The following is a 25,565-nucleotide window of genomic DNA, read 5'->3' as shown; positions in this document are numbered from 1 at the left end:
AATGGACATTATAGCTTTTGATCAGTCTATACTACATAACTTTAAAGGAAGAGATGAAGAATACAATTATGATTTTGGTCTTAGACATCACTGGACATTTCTTACATACACCCATATTCAGTTTTTAGGGCCTACTCTGATATGCAATCCACTGTAACAGTGATTGAGACCTCTTACAGATTCCTCATCAAAGCTCCCACAAGCCCGTTCTTTAATTTTGCCCAGAATTTGTCCACACATGAGAAGAGACAAAATGCACTGGTTGACTAATGCTATAGTTTCAGATAAATAAAGGAACCTGAGAGCAGGTAGTGCTTTAAGCTTCTAATCAAATGCATTCACTTATTGCTGAAAGTACATACAAGGAAGAAATATATGTTTTCTTTATTAGAGTGAACCAAAACTATTGTAATTTTTGTTTTATGTACCCACAGGCAGACAGTCAAATTCAAAGACCCTCAGGCAGCCGAGTCTCTTTGGAGTTTCTGCACCAATCCTTTGGTCTTGCATAAGAATAGTCTATATCAGCAACCTTGTACAAGAGAATATACATCATAATAAAAACATACATCCATGTATCTGGACAAGAGCTTTCAGTCATCCATCTTCATTCACTTGCCTTGTCAAGTGTCATTCACATTTTGCTTTCACCCACTACAGCATGGGGCTTCTACCACTGGTTCCGTCCACTGTGACTGCATTTTACTTGAGCACATGTTCACATTCAGTTAAAAAGTAGTTTACTTCAGTGTCCGAACTCTCCAATTTCATTTAGTGTTTTTTTTAATTTAGTTTTGCAGTGGGTCATTTGTATCTTTTTTTGCAAACATATATGACATCTTTAGACTGTAACATATTAAGCTTTTTCAAGTTAACTAATATATATGTTTGTAAAATAGAGATAAATTAATAATTCTTTTTTTTTTTTTTTAAACATAACCTTGGCAGGGGCAGCCATATTGGCTTTCAAATGCCCGTCTAGCTACAGAGGAGACAGTTTTGTATTGAGGGGATTTTGCCATTGCTGCAAATTTTATTTTGGTCATTATGATTATTATTGCAGTGTGTGGCTCATAGATGGCATCCTCCTTACATCAGGCTAAAGCTAGGAGTGTGAACGTTCTTGGTAGGCATGCTGAAGTGTGAGGCAGTCACATTTGCACTTTAAACCTTTTTAGGTGGCAGCCTACCACACAGCAGAGCTGTCTAAAGACATCTTGGGGACAATCCGAAAGTTGACCTACAAGTGCATTCTACTAGTTGCTTGCCACTGGCTTAGTGGTTTGTAACTCACATTTGTTTTGCTTTCCATTTGCTGGCTTTATTAGTTTTAGGCTAGCCAGCTTGAGTTCAGTCCTTTCCTTGCCAAAACCTTTTTTAGAGAATCCTTCTGAGTGCTCCCTTTCTGTAAACAAGCCAGTAAATCTTGTTCCTGTTTTATCACATTTGCTACACATTCAAAGACAGAGGTTAAATGCCAGGTGCTGTCTTCCAAGGGCGCTTATTTACTTTTCTTTCTGACTTCAAAATGAGAGGATTTATGTGACAATCTTGCTGGATAGTGGAGGTAGGAAAGAGTTTTTTTCTAGCACACACAACATTTAAATCGGGGCTCTCTAACATTTTCTGTAGCGGGAGCTACTTCTGATCAGTGAAAAACATTGTGACATACTGAAAACAAAACAACTTGTGCACTGTTACCATATACCCCCACACCCAACTTCATTGACTTTAAGCCTACTGCCCATAGATCCAGATACTATGGTTTGAACCGAATACTATGACTAAGGCACTATGAAAGGGCTGCCATTTGGGTCAGTGAGAGCGCAGTCTTTGAGGATGCATGAACATGTGTGCATATGAATGGCATGTAATTGTACGAGTGACAGAGCCTGTGGGGTATCAACTTGCAGCACAGGCCATACTTTTTGCCATATGTGGCACCGTGATAAGTATAACACAAACATACTATTATTTTTTATTTATTTATTTTTTTAAACAGGAGAGATTTAAAGTGCAGATAAATATTCTGCAAATACGTTTACATTACAGAACTTTTTTCTGCACTTTAATTTTCTCTCATTTAAAAATAATTGCTGTAATTTATCTGTTATATTCATGGCCCAGTGTCTTCTGGCCACTGGAAGTAAGGGGCCTACGGTTTGTAAATGTGACACTGAAATTAAAGAAAATTGAAATGAAAAGTTAACCCCTTCGCTGCCAGGCCTTTTCCCCCTCAGGTGCCAGGCCTTTTTTTGGCTATTTGGGGCAGGGTGCGCTTAGGCCCTCATAACTTTATGTTCACATAAGCTACCCACGCCAAATTTGCGTCCTTCTTGTCCAACATCCTAGGGATTCTAGAGGTACCCAGACTTTGTGGGTTCCCCTGAAGGAGTCCAAGAAATTAGCCAAAATACAGTGAACATTTTTTATTTTTTTATTTAAATAAATGGGAAAAAAGGGCTGCAGAAGAAGGCTTGTGGTTTTTCCCCTAAAAATGGTACCCACAAAGTGCTTGCAGTGCTAAAATCACCAGCTTCCCAGCTTTCAGGACGAGCAGACTTGAATCAGAAAACCTAATTTTTCAACACAATTTTGGCATTTTACTGGGACATACCCCATTTTATGATTTTTTTGTGCTTTCAGCCTCCTGAAAAAAGCAGAATTTTTATCGGTATAGATGAGACAATGCTGGGTGGTAGGAATTTTGTGGATTCCTGCAGATTCCGGAAGGTTCCATCACACAAATGTGGGAAAAATGGGTGCTTTCCAGCAAAGTTGCAGGTTTGCAGGGTATTGTGGGTAAGGAAATGGTACGGGTGCATGTGAAGCAGCCCCCCAAAGTAAATAAAAAGTGCAGCCCTCACCATTCCAAGTGGGACGATTTTGAGAGTTACCAAGCTCTCATGGCCCAAATGAGAAACAAAAACCAAAAATAATCAAATGCCCTCTTGCTAGCCATGGGATAAGATGTTTTAGTGTGCGGGGGAGAGCTGAAAGACTGTTAGCCCCTTTAGTTCGGGTGGGGGCATAACCGGGCCCATACTGGTTGGTAGCCACCACCCCACTATTTTCTTTTATTTTTTTTTCATTCCCTGACATCTAGTAGACTTTTTGTCCCCCCCCGGGGTGTGAATTGGGGGTAATTGTCCAATCTGCCCACTGATGGGTAGAACAACTTTGGCCCCATTTATTTGGGGTGGGGGTATGGCCGGCGGGGGGCCCCCGCAGACACCTCACCCGTACCAACTCCACCAGCATCACTGAGGGCGCTCGGGAGTAGGGCTGCGCTGGGGGGTTTATTTCTTCACAGTGCGGCGGTCACCTTTACTTCAGGTGCCACGCTGATCCATCTGGTAGGGTACCTGGGCACGGCCCTCACTCCGCAGCAGGTTGCACGTCCAAGTTCCCTCATCGGGGGAAGCCACGTGGACAAATGCACACAGGGCCTGTTGCTTTTAGAGAAAGTTGGAAGCATGTGCTCCTTTTCTATTTTGTTCATGAAGATGACAGCGTTCCTTCATGTGGTCTCTGGGGCCTGGGTCAAGGCTCACCACATGTTCCTCTTTGGCACAAAATGCAATGAAATGTGGAACACCTTTCACACACTGATGGCAGGCACAATGAAGCGCTCTCTATGTGCTGCCTCGCTAGTGAGAGGATAAATAAACAAATACCGCAACCAACCGGATAGTGGAAGCCAGGGTTAGTACACAGTAGTCCCAATGTGCTGGGCCCCTGGGGGAACACTTGGGGGCACCAGTGGGTAGGCAGGCCAGCACGAAAAAATTAAACAGGCAGCTCAAAGGGTGGTTACTCCTGGCAATACAGCAGTGTCTTGTGAAGGAAAAGTCAGGGAGCAGCTTGCAGCAGGGCAACAAACAGAAAAGTAATCCAGGTAGTCCATTATGCCACTCAGCAGCAGCAGGGAGCACGGCAACAACAGAAGTGCAGATAAGTCCTTGTTGCAGTACCAAATGATTGGATAGATACAAGGACTACAAGCATCCACAGTAAGAAAACAAGTGTCTTTTGGTCTATTCCGTTTTGAGATAGATTTTGAATGACCCCCAAGAGTATATATGACCCAGGTTGAAGGGGTGACTGAAGGTTGCTTCTTCTAGCTCTGTTGACCGAACTGTTGGGTGATGTCAGTTCAAGTGAACCCCAGCTGATGCCAGTTTCCTGACACAATGGCTCCTATTAAAAATGCCTTTTTTGAAAAACAGTAATTGCTGATAAAGACATTTACATGGGTAACTGGTGCCAAAAGATGTGTTTCTCAGAAATTCTGCGTACATGGATACTAGGTTTTCTAAGTCCAGCAGTTTGGGTAGGAGGGGTGGAGTGAGGCACACTTTGGTAAAGCTTGCAAAAGGGCACTGGTAACAATATCAGGGCTTATTCACAAAGGCATTTTGGATCAAGTACAGCAGTACTCCTGTAAAAAGCGTTTACATACTTCTGTGTGCCTTGGTGAGTTGGCCCCAAAACACGTGAAATATGTACAAAATGGTAATATTCAAACTCAAATACTACATATGAAAGGGAGTGTGTTCTCTTTGCTTTTTTATTAGTAGAAAGCTGGATGTTTCTGGGTCATACAAAGGCATGTAGGACTACTTAAGGGTAGTCCTGTAGTCCTACTTCCTGTACTCAAATGGTTTTGTTAAGTGGCTCCTTTGTTAACTGGATCCTTCACCTTCCTCGTGGCAAAGAGCTGGAACACCCTGCCCATGCACCTCAGGCAGTCACCAGCGCTGCATCAGTTTAGGAAGAACCTTAAAACCTGGCTCTTTAACTGAAACTCAGAGGACAAACCCCCTCAGCGCCTTGAGACCCTTATGGATGAGTAGCTGCGCTTTATAAACATTGATTTGATTTGTTTCTATATATTGCTCATGCTAGTTTGAAGGCAGGATTGAAAAAAAACATATTTTGTTGATGCCAAAGTGGTATTAGTATAAGTAAAAGGTAACCTGGTGTCATATTTTCTTGAAAAGAAAGTGCCAGGCCATAATTGATGATTGCAAGCTGGTGTACACCTACATGTTTTTTGCTCCTGGCAGATGGCTGTGCATGGTTTGGTACAAAAATACATCTTGCCCTGATTCTTCATTATTGTATAAAAAGGTTGGATCAAGCTATGGGAACAAACTTCAAAATTGTTTTGCAGGTTTTAGAGCATCTGACCTTATTTGGCTTTTCTTCATTAATTTGTAAGGGGACGCTTTAGAGGTTTGATGGACCTTTTGACTGTGCCTACAGTAGTTCCCACGATAAAACTCAAATCACAATATCAATTAATAACCATAACAGTCAACCGAATTAATAATCTTTGGAGCCAGTAATTTCCATGCACCATGACCCCTTTGGCCATGAGAACCATACCTGTATGTAAAAGTTAGAATGTTTATTTCCCTATATTAACAATGGTAATATCACGCAACTTAGTGCCAGATGTACCAAAGGATTTTACCCATTCTGTGTCGATGAGAAAATGCTTTAGTACATATGGCCCTTAGTCTCAAAATTTGATGATAAACATACAGAAACATACCAGTTGACCGAATCTTCTAAAGAATCTCAATTTAATCATTACACATTCTAGAGTTACTGTACAAATCAATGGTAAGAACTGCGCATTGGAAATAGCATACATTTAGATTCAGCAAAGATATGACATCAACTGTTGTTAATAATTAGCAAACATCTTCAGTGCATCTCCTAGTTAACCTTCCGATTAGAACAGCATGTTTGAGCTTCATGCAAAACAATTTAATCAACACAAATTTGGAAAAAACATCTAGCTATGGCTTCTATCAAAATTAGCGGTTGGTACCTAAAGACAAAAAGACATCATCGGGCTAGTACCTCTCCTCGGTATGGATAAGTAAGTTACATCTGTCTTCATCAATTGGACATCAATTCAGTCAGCATTGTGACTTAGCAATAAAGTTCAAAATAGAAATGTCTCAGGAACGGGAATAATCGAAATGACACTTCTCAGTAAAGATTTAGGAAAAAGTGTGCTCTCTCTTCTGTTGGTGCAGTCTGGCTAAGTTAAAATTCCCTAGGACTTCTTCCCACGTTGCTATTGGTCAAAGAATCGCACGTTCACATTTAGTCTAATGAAAGTAGAACCTCAAATCTAAGGTAGAACTAAACTGTCTTTCACATGTCGATGATTGGCTCCTCTTCTCCTGTTCCCGTTGTCGGGCTCGTCAGGTAACAATTTTGTATCGCTTTGTACTCCAGTCAGTGCATCCATTGTTAGCTCCTGGGAACATTGCTTTCACACATACTAAATTTTAAGATGTCTAAATACAGCGTACTCTAGCAAGCAGTTCTCCTGTGAAAGCAAATCAGTTACTAGCATTTGGTCAACACGGTGAAAAATTATAAATCTATTTTCAATGCAGTAATTTTGTGTGACTCGTTTAATCAGTGCAACTTCACGTAAGGCTGTGCAACTAGGCCAAAGACCTTGTTAACTTAAGGCCTACTATTAATAAAGCAAATACATAATTATCAATATGGCATACTACTACATTACTCTAAACATGAGCACGACATTTCATATTAATAAGTAAATAATAAGGGCACTTTGCGATTTTCTAACTGCCACTCAAGTAGGCACATTTTCAAAGTTGTATGTTATTTTTCCATATTAATTCATTTTTTCTGCAGAGTTAACATTAAGAATACATGAATATTTAATTGTAAGATTCAGCGTTAACACAGGAAATAGAAAATAATGTTCACAGTGAGAAACTACCCATTCTATGATGGAAAAACAATACTCAGTGCTCAAAACCATTCTTGCAAATTGCAGATGCTGGTGTGATTCATCAACACAGGATTTTCATCCTAGAAAATGAGGCCTTACCAAAAGAGCACTAAGTACCTCAGAAAAGATTAGATTCCAACTCGTATCGAAAAGTGTAAAAACCTGAACTATTTACAATAGCCTAAAATATATGCACGTTCGTTACAAACATTGCTAACATTAAAAGGCATGACCCTCTAGAAACAGAACCCAATTTCGACTTGGCAAAATCCCAGTTTGCCAGAGTCACATCTGCCCTGCACAGAAACATATTTCTTTGTTAAAAGTAAACACTGGAAACGGTAAAGGAGAAATGTAGCACAGACAGAAATTGTTCAATGCTGCACCGGCCAGCTATCTACTCAACATACGCAACATTCAATGGAGGAAGCCTCGGCTACAGCAAATCTAGTTTGCAGTTAAAAAAATAAAAATAAAAAGTGAACATAAAATATTTTGTCAAACAGCTACAAGTAAAACCTTCAAAGATACTACAAATACATATGATGCAACCCTTGTTCACTGTATAATGAAACGCCTTGCATCTGCAAACCACATCCTACTAGACGCTGTGAATGTGCTACTCAAGAGTAACATCCCCTCACTGCACAGGAAAGCAGTTTCTCCTACTATAGAAATATTTAAAAACTGGAAATATCTCGCAAGTCTATTAGTACAAAAAATACATTTGCTGTGAAAATCGTATTGATAAGATTGGCAAGACACCACAGAACACAAACAGCCACAAATCCCAAAAGGCCTGCCTTTTGTCTCTCCTGGAGGTGCTACCCCAACAAACATTTGCAATGTATAACTGGACTTTTTTGCTACATTCATTAGCCAACCCTGCCACATATTATGGTCCTTTCTGCCACATAATTCCAGTGGCCCTGTGTATAATTAAAGGGCTAGTAGGCCTACTGGAATATTTTTTAAACAAGGCCCCTTTGTTTTTCACAATACCTTTCACAGGAGACAGAAAAAAAAAAAATCACTAATTCCATAGGTCTGCGCAAGCCACTAGTACAAGATTACTTTACCGACAAAAAAAAAAGATACAGTATTTATTAAAGATCCAGGGCACCGGCAATTAACGATATGGGGCAGAGGGGACAGCAAACAAGCCCGAGGTGGGAAGCAATGAGGTGTGAGCCAGTAAAAGGCTGCAGGACCCCGTGGGGGGAGTGATAAATTATCTCCCGATAAGGCAACTTACGATATCTGAACATTGAGAGTACGCACAGAAACCGGCTAAATATTGGTTACAAAAAAAATAAATAACTCAAGAGTAACAGCTCTTCAACCATACTTTGCAACTCGCGCATACATTTTATTGCACCTTTTCCACATCTCAAAGTGCATCAGTTCTCTGAACTAACCTACTCTGCCCCCTCCATTCCTGTTCATAATTTCAAGAAGTGCCATGAAGTAACCTAGCGCTTTAAAAACTTTGCAATGGAACGTAAAGTAGCTGAATATGAACGCGGTGTAAAAGGTGCCTGAGACACTTGCTTATAGACCTGGAGTGGAGCCCGGCTGCAGGTGCCCTTTAATAAGTGGATTAGTGCAGCTTCTGGCAAATACAGCTGAAAGCGCAAGCGCGTCCGGCATCCCAGGAGGGGTGTTCTCCCACCCTACCAATTCAGGGTACCTCTTTATGCATAGAGAGCAGGGTTGTGTGTAGCGTTCATTGCATTAAACAGCCAGGATGCGGGGACAACTGTGTGGGTCTCACATTTGCTCGTTAGAGCTATTGGCACTGTAAATTCGTAACTGGACTTTTCTAGCCACATAAATTGAAAATGAAGCGTAAAACATTAGTTGACATTAGCGAGCCAATTCATAGCGCCATGGCCGCCACAAGCATGAGCGCGAAGGAGACGCAAAAGGAAAAAAAAAATGGTTTGCTCACAGTCAAACGTGTCGCCAATCGTACAATTATCCATGCAACAGGGTCAGTCTGCAAGGCAGTAACAGAACCGCCCCAAGGGAGGGACAAACGTAAAGCATTTACCAAGGATAAGTGATTTTTGAAAGGCAAGCCCACGATCTAGTGAAAGTGCTGGGCGTAAGGTGGGTGTGGTTAAAAGCCCATAATTCTTAAAACAAGTCCAAGCGTTTGCGCGTTCAACCTAATTAAAGCCCACAATTCTTACAACAGGTCAAAGCGTTTGCATGCTCAACTAAAAAGTGCCACTCCCCTGCTGTAGAATGATCTCCAGGGATCAACAACACTCCACTGGGAGAAGAGGGATACACAATCTCAGCAAAACGCCTCAAACAGGTTTCAGGAAAGTGATAACAGAATCAACATTTTCTACCTGGAAATTAACTATCAGAAAAGAAAAACGAAACCTTCCAAAAGGTATTGTAGAAATTCTCATTGAGCGAAGAGGTGGCACTCCACTGAGTGTCAAGGATTCTTGTGAGCCAGACCTGGAATTACGACAGCCAGTCTCCCAGAGATGAGAGGACATCACCTGGAAGTTTGCATCTGCCACTGGGGGAAAGCTGTTGGTCTGCCTTGGTACTGGCCTGCCTGGTTTGCAGAGAGAGGGGAGTGGAAGGCACCTCTGATGGAGTAAGCCTACGTAGTGAAAAAGCCCAGCAACAAAGCTTGGGAGCTAGGAACTGCAGAGGAATGCGGACTTGCAAGTGAGATGGTGCAGGTACCAAACAGAATGCTTGAATGGATCTTCCAGCATCAGTGTATCATATTTGCCCCCCACTGAAGTAAAGCAATATGGTGTGACTGTTGCACATAGTCAAACTAGACTGGTGGGATCTTGCAGGAAATAACTCAAGTATTGGAGTGGGTCTACATGTACCCTGCTACAGACTGGTGCACTGCACCAACGATGACCTTAACCGCAGCCTTTGTCCTCCTTTTGCTATGCCCTAGGAATGGGAACTGGTGCAAACACCACCTATGACCTCTGACTGCCCAGAACAGATAACCACACCAAGAACTCAAAGATGGGCTTTGCGCTCTTTAGACAGGAGTTTTCAACTGGGCCCACTTGCTCTTGGGGAGCTTACCGCTGCAACCAGAGACAAGCAGAGGCATTTGGGGATTCCCCTGCTCCATCAAAAGGGATCCCACCACTATGAGCAAAGGTAAACCTAAACTGGTCTGAGCGCGAGCTCAAACAAGGTCATCAGTGAGACTAGGGCCTAATTCTGAGGTGAACGGAGATCAAACGCCCCAAGATGAGTAACAGACACAGCATTTGTAGGCATTTTTACCATAAGCCTGCACTTACAATTTTCCTTGCCCATTATGGTAATGCCTTTCACCTGTACAGCCCTGTGACCAAGTTTAAATTCTATATGTGCAGTAGTGCTCAGTGGATAGTATAAGGGATGAAGTAACCCCTGCCATACAATATAAGGCTATTGCAAGTCAGCGAGGATTTCATGTGAACTGAGGTGCATTGATGGAGCTGTAACGAGGTTCCTGTACTGGAACAGCAGTGTGTACTGACTTCAAGAACTGAGGCAGGCACACTTGGTAAAGAAAATCCAAGCCAAGGAAGAGCAGGAGCCAGGCAGCTGAGAATGAGTGCAGAGAGTCCACAAAGACCAAATGTGACCAAGATAACAGCCTCATTTATAGCCTTGTTTACTGCTAAGCGCAGAGCTAGAATGCTCAAAGAGGCATGACTGACCACTAGCAAGCAAGGATTTTCAAATGACACTAGAACTAAAATAAAATAGCTAGTATCCCACAGAAGAAGTATACAAGAGGTTCTTCGCTTACGCTCGACCTAAAAATGCCTAATCACGTTTGTTTCCTCCTCATCAGGGCTAACCACTACCACCACAGAGGCAGACCCGAAGGCAGATGGCTCATTACCAAACACCAGAAAGAAAACTCCGGTCCCATAGCTGTGAACATTTATGCTTCCAACAGTAATACCCATCCTTTTGGTTAAATCTTGACAAAAAACTATCATGCTTATCGGTGCACTGCAGACTCATAGTGGGCAGGGATTTTAGCCTCCCATGGGACGGTATCCCAGACAAACTCTACATGCTCATTCAAACCAAATAAGTCACACAAAACGTTTGCAAAATCAATAAGCTCAAAGATATCTGGAGACTATTTAACACCACAGGCAAGGACTACTCATTTTATTCCCACCTCCACCACACTTTCTCCCATATTATTTACTAGTAGACAAAGCACACGTCCTAGCTACATCAAACCCCACCATTAAACCGATCTTAGTATCTAACCATGCCTTTATCTCTCTGCCTTATCAAGCATAGCACCCAAATCTAAAACTTGGAGGATGAATAACTTTCTCACAGAAGACCCCACCTGAAGAGAAACATTAAAGAAGGAAATTCAGCAATTCACAGAAACAAACAGAAATTCAGTACCTAATCCCCAAATTGTATATGATGCAGTGAAAACCACTATCAAGGGTCATAGGATCAAACTCATGGCAAGGAAAAATAAGCAAGGCATTCGATCAACTAGAAAACCAAATAAAATAAAAATACTAGAAAATACCCTTAGAAAGACCAGGGATAAATCACAACTAAAACAATTCACCAAGCTAAAATACGAGTACAACAAAATCTTAAGCAATAAGGCCCATCTGATGACTCAAAGGTATCAAACTTTGTGGCCGCAATCAGGCAGGCAGAATACTAGCGTCTTATTTAAAACAAAACTATTGTAAACCTAGAATAGTCTCTATAATGAACGAGTATGACATTGCTTCCAATAAAGAGAAAGACATCCTAGCTACCTTTGAAAATTTCTATCGCAGTCTCTATGCCAAAGGCTACGACATCCCTTATGAGTCCTGCTTAGATTACCTCGAAAAGATAAACATTACCAAAATAGATGAGGCTACTAAGAAATGCTTAGAAAAAGCCTGTCTCAAAATACTATGTGCCATTAAAAAAAAAAAAAAAAAAAAAAAAGCTCCAGGTCCGGGCGGTTTCCCAAACTCCTTCTACCAAAACATCACTCGCATCCCTAATTTCAACCTTAGAAGTCCCTTTGGCACACATCACTTCCACAGGTGCTATTCAAGGTATGGCTGCAGAAGCAACAATGATAGTCATCCCCAAAGAAGGAAAAGACCCTATCAACCCCCAAAATTACCGCCTCATTTCCCTAATAAATATGGACTACAAAATTTACATGAAAATCCTGGCACTGCGAATGGAACCCATTCTAAGCAAAACCATTCACCCCTCCCAAACAGGATTCATCAAAGGCAGATTCAGCACAGATAACATTAGACTATTTAGCCATTCAATAGAAAAAGCCCACCACCAGGATCTCCCGACTTGCAATAGCACTAGACGCTGAGAAGGTCCTTGATGAGGTTTCCTGGCCTTTCCTTCATGTCACCCTCACTATCTTCAACTGTGGCCCCTTTTTTATCAAGATTATCCTTGCCTTATACCAAGAACCCCATGCCAGAATAAATATGAAGAGCTCTCTATCTAATGCATTGCCCTCCAACAAGAGACCAGACAAGGGTGCCCCCTCCCCCTTACTCACTCTTGAACAAATCAGAGTGAATCCGGCTATCCCAGACATTCCCGTCAAAGCTGGCCCTCAGAAGGTAGCTGCTTATGCCGATGCCATTCACCTCTTTACCACCCAAGCAGACCTGGCCCTACCAAACATCATGTCAACTATCAACAAATATGCCAGTGTCTCAGGATACTGCCTTAACAAAGACAAAACAGAGGTCCTCTCTCTTATTGTATACTGTAACTAAATCCGTTATAAGTGACCACTTCCTCAAATGGACAACAGACAAAATAAAATACTTGTGGCTATGGTTCTTCCCAAATCTTAGAGATTCCATTAGCTTTAATGAGAATATGACCTTAAATAGAATTGAAGATACCATTGATAACTGGTCATCTAAATTCATCACATGGTGGGAAAGATTAGAATCTATCAAAATGATGATCACACCACTTATATTGCTAATTAGTATGTCACCCATACACATCTCAGACACATTTTTGCCAAGACAGATTCAATACTCACCAAATTCATATGGCAATCCAAAAAAACTAGAACTGCCCTGAAGAAACGAAGACTACCAAAAGCATTGGGTGGCCTAAAATTACCTGATTACAGGAGATATCAGCACGCCTTCCTAGCTAAACAGGGAAGACTCTGGATTCCCCTCCGTCCCCTTAATAACTCAACCTCTAGGCTAGAGATTTTTTAAAAACTGGGTAGACCACTCTCCTTTGTTACAACTAAGAAGATAAGAGAACATTCAGCTAATATTCTCACATGCACAACACAAGTCCTCTGTAAGATTGACAATAAACTATCTGATAAAGTGCAACACTCACAGTTTGCCTCCCTCTGGCACAATGAGTATCTAAAAATAGATAGGAAAACAGGTTTTCTAGAAAACTGGGGGAAATAAAGGCATACTGCTAATATTAGGCCTTGCCACCTCTCATAATCCAATACATTTTTCCCACCTCAAAGCCAAATTTGACCTCAAAGACTTAGGGCCTGATTAAGACTTTGGCGGATGGGATACTCTGTCACAAATGTGACTGCTATCTCCTCTGCCATATTACAAGTTCCATTATATCCTATGGAACTTGTAAAAAGGCGGGTGGGATGTTGGTCACATTTGGGAGGAAGTATCCCATCTGCCAAGGTCGTAATCAGGCCCATATACTTTTACCAGTTCTTAAAAATAAAAGCAACCATCTCTAAACACAAATGCACCACTACTGCTGATCTACCCAATACTTTACGATTATTCCACAAGGGAGGCCATGTTGCATCCAAACTTTATTCCCCTTCTATCCCCTACTAGCTCAGCATTAACCAAATCATTACAAAACAAATGGGAATCACTCTGTGATTCAGACTGCCCACAAGAGACACTACTAACTGGTTGCACATGAGGGCAAACTTAACCTCAAACAATTTTACACCTTTCCTAGCCCAAAGTAGGTACTGTGTGGCTTAGATAGCCCACTGGACCCCAACTAAACTATTCAAACTCTGTCTCCTTAACTCCGATACCTGCTGGAGTTTCGAAAAAAGAACCACAAGCCGTAGGCCACAGGCCTCTAGGCTGCACTTTCTCAAACCATTTTTGGGCAGAAATAGGCAAAACCATATCACAAATTCTAAATTTACAGTGGGCACTAAATCTAGCCTCTATTGCCTTAAGTATTTCTCCCCCCCCCCGGTCTGAAGCTAAAAAGGTATGACCACCTACTATGGGAAATCCTTGTCTCCATCGGCCTTAAAGCCATCCTCTCCGAATGGGAAGACTTATCCAAAATCTCCCCTCTCACTTGGTGGGAATGGATACAAATCACCAGAGTAGCAGTTAACTCCCTAAACTCTTTCTTACCTGAAGACAAATTCAGAGAGCAAACATAGGCCCTCATTCTGACCTTGGCGGTCTTTTCGCAAGACCGCCGAGTTACCGCCGCGGTGAAGACCGCCGACCGCGGCGGTATGCCGCTGTGCGCATTCTGACCGCTGGGAGCGTTCCGCCGGAAAAACCGCCAGCAGCCACACTGGCGGTCGGCGGGAAAGTGGAGACTGGTCAACCTCCACCGCCACGCCAGCAGAACACCGCCCACAGAATTACGACCCACATTTCTGTGTGGCGGTCTTCTGTTGGCGGTCTTCTGTTGGCGGTCACCTCCCCATGGCTCCCGTCGCCTCCCGGAGGACCAACACACAAGGTAAGTTGACCGTCCGTGAGGGGAGGGGGTGGGGGGGTGTTGTGTGATGTGGGCGTGCATGGGGGTGTGCGTGTGAGTGTGTAGAGGGGGTGTGTGAGTGCGTGTATGCGGGCGGGGGGTGCTGCTGTGTCTATGGGTAATGTGTGCTGTTCGGCAGGTGCGCATGTCTGCATGTATGTGTGCGGGTATGTGTCCCCGTTGTGTATGTGTGTGTAGGGGGTTTGTATATGTGCATGTTGGGGGTGTGTGCATGTCGGGGTGCATGTATGTGCATGTCGGGGTGGGGGTGGGGAGGGGGTTCGTACCACCTCTGGGGGGTGGCAGGGGGGTGGAGGGTGTGGGGGGAGGAGTCGGGAGGGTAGTGGGGGGTGGGGGAGACCCCTATCAGTGCCAGGGAAGGAATTCCCTGGCCCCGATAGTGCTTACCGCCATGGTTCGCACGGCGGTTCCCGCCCGCAAGAAACCGCGGCGGTAGGCAGGGTCATAATACCCTTGGCGGTCTTGGGACGACCGCCGGGCCGGAGTGCGCAAACTCCAGCCCCGTGGTCATGACCGCCGTGGCGGTCGGAGTGGAGAAGTGGCGGTCGGTCGCGGCGGGGACCGCCGCGGTCAGAATGCCATTTTTAATACCGCCGGTCTGTTCGCGGTCCGACCGCCGTCTCTCCGCCGACCGCCAGGGTCAGAATGAGGGCCATAATGTCTGGTCCAGGCTAGACAATTTTGTGCTTAACACTCCCCCATAACCACACCCATTGCCTACCCCTCTTTACCCCCATAAACCCCCTCCCCCCACACACATACCCCAGACATTCACCACATCCGAATCTACTCTATTCTTTACTCTGGTCTATCTTTCTCTCTCTATACTTCCATGCAGATTACAAGTTTGGACGATGTTCATCATAAACTAACCATCAGTTCTCTATCCCTCCAATGCAAATAGCAATACCAACCCCATCAACAACTTACATTCATATGATTATCCTCACACACCATCTTATTCACCATCTATGTCGAACACCAAAATACTGTACCCTACAGAATCTGTCTCCCCAAAATTGATCCAATGTAACTGGCATACATCTGCAATATCTGTATTCTTTTCTTCTTATAAAATCTTGATAAAAACGACTTGAATTAAAAAAAAAAATATATATATATATATATATATATATATATATATATATAAATAAATGATATACACACACACACACACACACACACACACACTTATTGAACTTAGAGGGCTCCATACTTTAAAAATTCATTAATCTACTCCTATGGCTCGACGTCCTCAACTGGGTGCAGATTCACAATGTTTTCAAATTCAGAAAGGATGACCAAAGTACTCTTAGAAACCTGTGATAGGAGCAGGTTTACAGGAATGTCTCAGAAAAGGTTTATGAATACTCATTTCATGCTTGCAAAGGCAGTTCTGTATTTGTAATTATACATAATGTACAAATGTGCATTTACGAGTGTCTTTACTTTAGAGCAATTTGTTTGTGGATTACTACATTCTATTACACACCTCCCATCCCCAGAATGGTGGTGTTCCCTTTCCATCCCATCGGTGAAACAGATTTACTACTATAATTGACAGGAGTCACTTTCTGAATGTTTTCTGGGTGAGACTGAATCATGGATAAGTCTGAAAAAACCAACAACATTAGTGGGTTTGTTTCCAAACTTTCATGACATTTGCCATCAATGGGAGATGATTTACTCATGTAAAATTACCTCATACTGCATTATTACTATGTATTAGGACATTTCTATACCTGCACAAATTCAATTTTTTTAACTTCATAAGTGAATTTAATTTCAATAGGTAAGTCAACCAATTTGAACTTATAAATTCAAGTTACTTACATGGCTTTCTGAATGAGGTACAGAATCGGTATTGAATTGTGCAATTCACCTGCCTCTGGAATACTTGGAAGAATTTGTAATCTTTAGTTCGTAAAGCTAACAAATGCTTTATGTACATGTGTACATTCTCCTTTCATACACTGCTGTTCACCAAGCAGTCAGCAAAAGGAAAACAGAACACAGCCCTCTGTGTTAAATAAATAGCAGCAGTTTGTAAGACGAAATTACCTAATGGCAGTCTGAACTTAGACAACAAATGCTGCCAGAACAAAAACTCTTGATTAGCCCTTTTATTGTTCATGTGATTTTTATGTCTGAGCTCTTCCACGATTATCGGGGGCTCTGCCACACCTGCCGCAGGCGTAGCTCCAGCTTCGCTGGGCATGGGTAAACCTGGTTTTGGTCAGGATCATTTAAAGGTGGGCGACTGACATCCAGTTCTGGGTGAGGGAGCTCTTTAGTGCTTCGATGTTGATGTCAAAGACTACTTTTGTTGTGCTTGCAAGGCAGGTACCCGTTAGGTATTCTGTAGAAAGGATACATAGGGATTGACCCCTCGTGTAATCCTCCTCGTCCCAGTCCTAACACACGAGGGATGGGACGAGGAGGATCCCTAATCGGGGTAATGAAGATTACCAGTAAGTAACTGAACTGTACCCCCTCATGTGATCCTCCTTGTCCCAGTCCTCATGCGTTAGGACTGAGACGAGGAGGATCCCTAATCAATGTAATGAAGAGTACCAGTAAGTAACTGAACAATACCTCGTCTGCACTACAACCTTGACACTCAAAGAATTGCATTGTTCAGCCAAAAGGTTCATAGAAGCCTATTTTTCTAACAGATACTGACTGCTGTTTATCCTCCTCTGGCTTTCCCCTTTCCCGGATCGCCGGTTAGTAGAAGGAAACACAAAAGTAGCAAAGTATAAGCGCAGACCAGAGTATGCTGTTCATAAGGACCTAGCAGAACAGATATCAGTCTTCATTTTTAACAGATAAACAAAAAGAGTCACAAATATTTAGTAGAATAATTACCCTTAACACAACTGCTTGTCTTTGAAAAACGCTATTTAACAAGGTCTGCTCCAAATGAGAGATCTAGAATTGGCAAGGTTGCATAGCATACCTGTTAAGAGGACTCATGTTACTTTGAACTAGCCAAGCCAGTCCTGTTTTTTAGCCAACAGTCCTTTGCATTCTGAGACTCAGAAGCCCTTACTTTTAACTGGAAAGGGAATATCAATAGGTCTCAAAGTGCAGGCCATTTGGTTACCAACTATTTTACGCCAATGATAACCCCTAATCCAGTAATGGTTTTTCATGCTGCAAATTACCATATGTGCTAGTCCAACCGGTTAAATTGAACTGAACCAACAGCATAAATCACAGAAAGGATTTCATATAGGAAATCTCCATGGTCACAAGAGACATCATGTTCCTGCTCAGATTTCCCACTACAAGCCAGGCACAGCTAACTCCATTTAAATGTTCCCTTATTTTAATGTATCCAGAAAATCTCTCCCCATCATTACCCAACACCAGAATTCACCTTTTGCTTTGTACAAATTACTGACAGCCAGAGTCTAGGGTGATGGTAAAGTTCAGAGTGATGGCTGATTATCTTTTCTCTTCTCCGACTGCTTTAGCATTTTTCCATTCCTGGATTTTGTTGTGCACCTATTCCCGTCATGGCTTTGCTCTTCCGTCTACCCAAGATGTACCTCTTCTCTGTGCACCACAAGCTCCTGGCATCAGAGAAATGGTGCAGCAGGGTTCTCAGCATGACATTATCCCAGTCCTGAGGCATGTCCTTCTCGGGGGGTGGGGGTGGAAGGAATTGGCGGTTGCTTAGTGATCTGACATGGTGGCACTGGGGACCAGGGAGTTCTGCCGACCTGTCTAGCGTTGTCCGCCACCACCACTGCATGGCAAGGTTTATGTCCAGACATGAAGATAGAATCGTTCCATAAAGAAGGGTGGCATGACATTTTATGCATAATCTTTAACCACTGAAAAAGAAAATCTCTCTTATGTAGTCATCGTTCAATGTTATTAGGCTCCGGATTTATGTCAGTGTCTATATTTCATGTATATACTGCATGTGTGTGGTATTGGCACTTAGAAACCATATGCAGTACGGTCTTCTACACATGTGGTAAATGGAAAAGGTCATTAAGCCAAATAAGGTTGTACACTTTCACCACAAATTCTCAAACTACTGTTCTCACGACACAAGGATGACAACATCAGCTCATCTTGTCCATTTGGTGAGAAACTGATGCAAAAGGGAACCATTTTCTATCGCAAGGCAGAGAAGATCATACAATCCAGAAAGCCATCTTCCCCACACGCAACCCAGCAGAATCCATAGGCTGTGCAAGCTCGGGATCGGTGCAGGAACACGGCTGTATCTTGCTACTCATGATGGCAGGATTATGAGGTACCAGCTGTTGGGGTTAGGATATTTAGAAAACAAATTATAAAACTAGATTTAGTGGAATTTTGTTCAATTTTTTCAAACTATTGTCAATTTATTGGAATTTTTGCCTCCATTTAGCTAGAGGTAGCGATCGCAGGACAAGAGTATGTTTTCTCTGCTCCACAAGGCTGGTAAGAATATCTGTAGGGTCTGGAAGGAATGAGTAATCTACCAGGTGTGACCAGAACTTTGGCACACATCTTCTGGGCATGTTCTTGCTTTCTCTCCCCCTCGTAGAGGTGTGTGCAGGAGCTGACTTGAAAAGGGTCAGGCCTCCATTGTGGTCCCCAGATTGTTGTTCTGCATCAGGCATGTGAGTACCTAAGGCCAATCACCCTTACTGGCGGTTACAATTTGATTCTGGTGGGGTTGATACATTAGTCTGCCAGGATAGATACATGTCCCTTCCCCCAATCAATACTTGCTGCCCAAAATGTTGTTTCTCTCTTGCACCATTCTACCCTTCAACCTCTACCAGCTCAGGGTGGAATTCTCATACCACCATTAGAGAACTCAAACGCCTGCCCCCATTCATCTTCTTAATAACCTGGGTAGACCCAACTGCCATAGGGTTTCATGGAGAGAGAGGTTTGCATAGCCAAGAACAGTCTATAAAGTGAACCGCCATCTCTCTTTCTACTCAGCTAGAGTGCCTGTCCATCACCTAATGCCGTCCATCCTCTCCACCAACCATGGTGCCTTTTGGCTCAGCCTCTACTCTAGAGCCCTCTTTTTCTTTCTTAAGCAACAAACAACAAAGTGAGGAAAGGAATGCTTGAATTAATCTCGCCCACTGGGGATGTACTGGGACATTATCCAGTCCATTTCTTTGCCCACCTTGTCACTCTGATGCTCTCCCCCCAATGCCATTATCCATTTCCCTGCCCTCCATCTCCCTCTCAGGGCTTCTGCAGAAAGGTATGAGAAGAGCCAGAGAATGGTAGAAATGAATGAAACAAGGGAATGTGTGCTCTTTTCTAGCTATTCTGGATCTAGAACACAGCAAAATGAGTGGGATGAGGCGCTGCGAAGCAGCAGCAGTTCCAGTGGGACTTTAAGCACCACTGCCTAACGGATGGAACTGAAAGGCGGTTTTCCTTGCCTCAGTATTTAGTAGTATGTCGAGACTAGTCAGATACAGTTTTGATTTGGTAGGTATTGTTGTGGGGTGGAGGGTTTGTGAGTGGAATGGGGTTCCACTGCCACTTATTATGATTATGCCATGGAACAGACTGACCTGTAGCAGAGAATGGTGTACAGAAAATATGCATGGGACCAAGAGCACTCATTAGCCAATGCAATGTCATTTTTTAATAATGATTTAGTCCAGGGTTTCCCGTGCTGTGGGTCATGAGCCAATCATTGGATGGTCTGGAAAGTCCCAGCAATAAACAGAGATGCCTTTCAATTCTGTGTTTATCTTGTCACTTTTGACGATGCTTCAATCAAATGTCAAGCCATGTCTTCTGACAAATTGCTGCTAATTCTTTTAACATGGGGGTTGGTATTTACTTTTCTTTTTCTGACTGCAAACTGAGAGGAGTTATTAAAGTGAATTATTTGACAATCTTGCGGGAGTACAGAGTGTAAAAGGAAAGACTACGAATTGTTTTGCAACACAACAAAATATAAATGCATGTAAATGAACAGTATGCATCCAGCAGTTAGAAAAGCAAGAAGGAAGCACTTTTTTGAAATTCTGAACTGTGCTGGAAAGAGATTTTAATAGGATAAAAACAAATCAAGGCACTTTATTTGGTGATACACAAACAATAAATATCACAGAAACCCGATATCCACACTCATTTGTGTGCTGTACAGCTTTATCAGTAAAACTGTATGTCTGTGCAAATCTGGAGGTCATTAATGGAAAATGCGCTGTCTGTAAACAACAAAGTGCTACCACACATTGCCTTAATTACAGTAATAAAAACACCCCACCTCATGGTCATCAAAGGTATGTGGGCCGCAAAAGTTTGTCATTCTAAAAGTTTAGTTGTGGGTCAAAAAGTTTGGGAAGCACTGGTTTAGTCATATAAATGCTTTATCACTAAAAGCTGGTTAATGTGATTCTAAATCTGCAGCATGGTGTGCTCTCTGCTTGAGTGGTTTACGCTTGCTTCTCTCCTACAGGACAGACTAATCGCTCCATAAAACCAAACAAAAGCAGCACTGTCAGCCTTGAGGTGATCTCCCGCCAAACATTTACCTTAACTCCTCCATTTTTTCTGATCTCCTTTTTGTTGGCCTTATGGCTCTGTGCACTTACCACTGCTGACCAGCGCTAAAGTGCATGTGCTCAGTCTTTAAAACAAGGTAACATTTACCTATCCCCAATTGGCATATTTAATTCATTTGTAAGTCCCTAGTAAAGTGATACCACATGTACACTGGGCAGTAAATTAAATGCTACTAGTGGGCCTGCGGCACTGATTGTGCCACCCACTTAAGCAGCTCTTTAAACAGGTTTCAGGCATGCCACTGCAGCCTGTGTGTGCAGTTTATACTGCCATTTCAACATGGCAAAATTAATATTTTCCAGGCCTAAACCTTCCTTTTTAAAACACATAAGTCATTCCTCAGAGAAGGTCCTACACACCTCGGAGGACAGGGGAAGACTATTTAAAAAGTTGGATCGGCACTTTTAAGTTGTACATGTCCTGGTAGTGAAAAACTATTAACTACTACAAGGCCTACCTTTCTCATAGGATAACAATGGGTTACTTCATTACATTCAATAAGTGACAACTTTCAATTCGGAGCACGTAGGAATATCGAATCGGGTGTCTAAAGAATTATAATTTAAAAACCTCTTGTATGTTAAAGTCAGATTTTAAGTCGCAATTCTTAAAACAAAAAAAAAACAATTTTAGAATGTTGGCATTTTCTTGTCCCAACCATTTGGTGCTTGAGCCTTTATCTTGGATCACATGACTAGGTATCGCTGGCACCTAGACTTCATGTATTGCTCATAAACTGTGAAACAAAGGGGAAATAGGTGTTGACAGGAAGGGCCATCTTCTGACTTGATGAGGGGGGCTGTCACCTACCACACTTAGAGATCACAAGGCCCCTACCACAGCACTCTCACAAAGAGAGTGACAATAGTCTTTTTTGTCAAAGACTAGTTGAGTCTAGGGTAGGGAGGTAGGAAATTCCACACACCTCGAAGGTGGAGACCTCCAAAACTTTCTTCTACTTCAAAACTGGCACAAAGTGTAAATACTGGCCTGAAGACCCCAACTATTCAGTACACCTCTGGACCTGTGGAAGCCTTTGAAGGACTGCTGTGCTGCTCTGCAGCAAGAAGGACTGCTACTCTGCTGCCTGAGTGAAAGGTATGGGTCTACATCTTGAACCAAGGACCACCAGAGTGACTCCAAGTGCTAGCTGGCTGGCCTTCTGATCAGGCTCATGGACTGTCTGCTGCAGTGCCAATCCAGCCCCCCTTCCAAGAGTCCAGGGCTGAAAGTTCTCTGCCACACAAGTTGTGGTCATGTGAGCAGAACAGACAAAATGTGATGCACCTCCTCACAGCAACATCGGAACCGCCACAGCGCAATGCATCCCCAGTGCAGGACCCTGTATCGCAGCCTGAAGCTTCCTCAGAATTGCTACTGTGCAAAAAATTTCAGCGCAGGCCTTTGCATCGCAAGCCCCTCGTCAACAGCATCCTCCGTGACACAGGACTTCACATCATGGCCCTGCAGCTCTCTTGCTGATGCATGAATCATTCTCCACATGGGACTTCGCAAAGCTGCGCAACCAGCATTTAAGGTATTCTGTTCAGCAGGCCTAACTGTATCCCGCCCACGCTCCACGACATATATCCTGAACTTGTTACTTTGTCCCGGTCTGGCAAGTTAATGACAGTTGGCTCCTTCTGCTTCTAACCACTACTTAAATCCTTAAATGTGTATATCTCCAACTATACTGATTGAATTTTTGCTGTTTCTGTCTCAAATAGTTTATTAAATTTTACTGTATTTTTTTTTATTGGTGTGGAATTTTTCCTCGCATTGATTTTCTACTTTATTACTATTGAAGTGCTGTATAAATACTTTAAACATTGCCTCTAAGTTAAGCTTGACTGCTTTGTGCCAAGCTATCAGAGGGTTAAGCACATGTTAATTTGGGGTGTGCATGTGACTTCACCCTGTCAGGAATTGTGGTTGCTGCTTGAGTATGGTTAAACACCCACCCCATCCAGTAACCCCATTTCCTAGAAGCAGCCTTTGCCGCAATATCCTGTGAACCACTGACCCACCAGACCACTGAGTGGACACCTATCACACTGGTTTTTCCATCAAGTGTAAGAGTGAGACTGGCAATAAAGTTGTACAATCCTTAAAGATGTTAAATAGATCATCAGAATTTGGACTAAAGACACTGAGGGCGTGACTAAAAACTAACCCTGGCGAAAAAGGATGAAACCAGCTATAAGCATTTTCATGACAAGGTCAAGGCAGACAATTCAGATCTGAAATAAAGCCCTAGACTGTGACTGCAGTCCCATGGGAATGGCTAATCCAACCAGGAACATGCTGCAACAGGGACTAGGGGATACCAGGTCCTTTTGGAAACAGAAAGAATAGGTACAGTTGATTTGCAGACCCAGATAGTGCGCTAGGTCATCTGGATGAAGCACCTTTTCTTCAGATGGACTTGATCAGGCAACTCTACTAGGCTCAGTCAAAGAACATTAATACAAGAGTTTACATGACCACTCCAGCACAATCACACCCCAAGACATAGGAGAGGTAGTAAGTAGGCCATAGAGTACAGGGAACGGTGAAAACTCAAGCAGCTGGACAAATTTCCATCAGCTGACTTGGGCTAAGCGGAGTGTCAGAAGACTCTCAACCCCACACCAGTACACCCTCAGAGAAAACCCAAACACATTAAGGTTTTGACAGCCAGTCCCTCTGGTCCCAATCCTCAGGGTAAAACATGAACTGTTACCACGCTAACTCAATGGGCCAAGGTACGTCCACCAGCATCTGATTTTGGAGCACTAACTCTCACCTGCAAACATGTTCGACACCACAGAGCTACGAGATGAAGTAGTTGATGAACGTGCACAATTAAAAAAGTTACATTAATATATTTCCTGTCCCCGATGACAGGAAACTATATGTCAATTTTAACTTGATAATTAAAGAAAGTCCAAGTTAAGGGGTCCCAAGTGACATGGAGTAAGTGATAAAACATGCTGCTGAACTTGTAGCAAGCTACGTATGTTTACCACTTGATACAGCAATACAAGCCACACCACAATACAAAGGACAACTATCAACCAAAATAAAAATAAATAAAAAAGCCCAACAAACTGCTTACACAATGTCGACAAATCTATCTCCCCAGCCTCAACAGAGCAGTCGACTGGTCCCATATCATGAGGGTGATCCCTAACCCCATCTTTTTTTCAGCCAGCAACGGACATATTTACAAAGGGAAAATATTGAACTACAAACTCTAGCATACAAAATGGAATTTGCTGTTCAAAAAAACAAAAAAAACACAAGACTGGCTGAGATATCCCGATATGGCAACAATACAATTATTTTGGAATGATTAGTGTTCCAAAAACGTTGGAAAGTATCTCCAACCATCTTTTCAAAAACTAATATAAATAATGGCTCAAGTTGTTCAATTTTAGGTGACTACTGGAGCCAGTCCATGATTTTCTTTAATCATTGTAGTACTAGTTTTTTTCCCCCACCACTAGTGCAGGAACACATGTTCCAGAATACAAAAAAACAAACAACAAGGCTGCCCTCTACTGCGGTTGGGGACAGCTTTGCAGTAGGTGTTAATTCTCTTGCTGATGCAAAAGCGTTTAATGTGTGTTATGTTGAGAAGAAAAACATGTAACTAAAAGAGTGTAAAATATGACAACACATAGTAAATTATTTAAAAGAGGCTCGCGTGGGTTCCCAACACGTACTTTTTTTTTTTTTTTTTTTTTTTAATAAACGACCATCACTCTTCAGACACAACAAAACACTTGAGATTCTCTGGGCACTGTACGTTTGAAAATGGTCGTAGGGAAGAGAACTACACCAAAATTAGAAAAAAATATGAAGAAATCGATTTATGAAATGAAATGTACTCACACAAATCTCTAAACTGTCCCTCAAAAAATTCCAACTCGAACGCTCACAAATAAATTGTAACTCAATGTGGCGCTATCAACTAAAATTCGAGACATTTCAACAGGTTTTTAAAGCGCACGTAAAGTGTTCATTTTTTTGGGTAATTTTAGATGTCCTCGAAATCAACAGTTTCTGCACAGCTTCGTCATTCAAAAAAAATAAAATCATAAACAGACTCACCGGCTCAGGAAGGGGCAATACACTCAGAACACAAAACCAGCCAGGAAGTAACCTGCTTCCTGGTTTACTCCTAACTAAAACCAACAAATGCAGGTAGTTCAGTCTTAAAAACAGGCAGCGGGTGCGAAGCCCCACCCTGTTCTATTCATTTACAACAAGCCCTCGAGGGGAAACACAGAGCAGAGCTTTTCTAGGAGGCGCAGCACTCCGAGAGACCGAGAGAGACAGGGGTCGTTTTTCAGTTTTATGAGACTTAAAGTAGCTTTTCAATTCAATGATTTTTCTTGAAATTTTTTCTTTGAACAAAAGACCTAAAGAAAATGTGGTGCATTCG

The 25,565-nt window shown here is 42.5% G+C and overlaps 1 protein-coding gene across 1 annotated transcript in view; it reads right to left on the bottom strand.

The window, feature by feature from the left end:
- Nucleotides 1-25,358, bottom strand: part of LOC138284786 (cell cycle control protein 50B-like) — a 156,278-nt gene extending 130,920 nt beyond the window's left edge. Inside the window, exon 1 of the mRNA XM_069223940.1 lies at nucleotides 25,232-25,358. The gene's annotated coding sequence lies outside the window, so the exon portion shown is untranslated. The remainder of the gene's footprint in view (nucleotides 1-25,231) is intronic.
- Between the last annotated feature and the right edge of the window lie 207 nt (nucleotides 25,359-25,565).

This window comes from Pleurodeles waltl, chromosome 3_1, assembly GCF_031143425.1.
Source record: "Pleurodeles waltl isolate 20211129_DDA chromosome 3_1, aPleWal1.hap1.20221129, whole genome shotgun sequence".
Lineage (NCBI taxonomy): Eukaryota > Metazoa > Chordata > Amphibia > Caudata > Salamandridae > Pleurodeles > Pleurodeles waltl.
This window is presented reverse-complemented; position numbering and strand designations above follow the sequence as displayed.